This window comes from Protobothrops mucrosquamatus, unplaced genomic scaffold, assembly GCF_001527695.2.
Source record: "Protobothrops mucrosquamatus isolate PMUCROS unplaced genomic scaffold, P.Mucros_1.0 scaffold2100, whole genome shotgun sequence".
NCBI lineage: Eukaryota > Metazoa > Chordata > Lepidosauria > Squamata > Viperidae > Protobothrops > Protobothrops mucrosquamatus.
In genome coordinates, this window is record NW_015388202.1 from 83,487 (window position 1) to 84,945 (window position 1,459).

Consider the following 1,459-nt stretch of genomic DNA (forward strand, 5'->3'; position numbering starts at 1 on the left):
CCCCACAGCCTCCTGCAACGATCCGCAACGCTGCGCAGGGCTGATCCGAGCCCAAGGCGACCCCCTCTTGGCTCCGATCCCGCCGCGCTGGTTCTTGTGGCGGGGAGTTCCTCGGGCTCACTTTGTTTAAGGAGGTTAAGCTTAAGGAGAAACACACACACACACACACACACACGGGTCACCCCACCCCCACAGCCTCCTCGGGCTCACTTTGCTTAAGGAGGTTAAGCTTAAGGAGAAACACACAGAGACACACACACACACACGGGTCACCCCATCCCCACAGCCTCCTGCAACGATCCGCAACGCTGCGCAGGGCTGATCCGAGCCCAAGGCAACCCCCTCTTGGCTCCGATCCCGCCGCGCTGGTTCTTGTGGCGGGGGGTTCCTCGGGCTCACTTTGCTTAAGGAGGTTAAGCTTAAGGACAAACACACACGGGTCACCCCATCCCCACAGCCTCCTGCAACGATCTGCAATCAGGGCTGATCCGAGCCCAAGGCGACCCCTCTTGGCTCCGATCCCGCCGCCCTGGTTCTTGTGGCGGGGGGTTCCTCGGGCTCACTTTGCTTAAGGAGGTTAAGCTTAAGGAGAAACACACACACACACGGGTCACCCCCCCACCCCCACAGCCGCCTGCAACGATCTGCAATCAGGGCTGATCCGAGCCCAAGGCGACCCCCTCTTGGCTCCGATCCCGCCGCGCTGGTTCTTGTGGCGGGGGGTTCCTCGAGTTCACTTTGCTTAAGGAAGTTAAGTTTAAGGAGAAACACACACACACACACATACCGGTCACCCCCCCACCCCCACAGCCTCCTGCAAAGATCCGCAACGCTGAGTAGGGCCGATCGGAACCCAAGGAGCCCCTCCCTGCCCCGCTGGCTCTTGTGGCGGGGAGTTCCTCGGGTTAACCTGCCCAGGACAAGAGAGTTGGCCCCAGCATAAGGAGAAACCTGCCTCCCCCCCCCCAGTAACCCCCACAATCTTCTGCAACTATCCCCATCGCCGCTCAGGGCTGATCGGAGCCAAAGGCGCCTCTCTCTGCTCCAATCCTGCCCCGCTGGTTCTTGTGGCGGGGAGTTCCTCGGGTTAACCTGCCCAGGACAAAAGGGTTGGCTCCAGCATAAGGAGAGCCCCCGCCAGTAACCCCCACAGTCTCCTGTAACGACCCCCATCGCCGAATAGGGCCGATCGGAGCCAAGCCCTCTTTGTTTTAATAATGCCGCGCTGCCTCTTGTGGCGGGGAGTTCCTCGGGTTAACCTGCCCAGGACAAGAACCCGGCGTATTTTCGCGTGGGTTGGCCGCAGCATAAGGAGAACCCCCCCATCCCAGTCACCCCACCCGCACAGCCTCCTGCAACGTTCGGCAACGCTGCATATGATGACCGATCGGAGCCAAGATCCTGCAGCGCTGGCTCTTGTGGCGGGGAGTTCCCCAGGTTAACCGACGCTTTTTTTTTT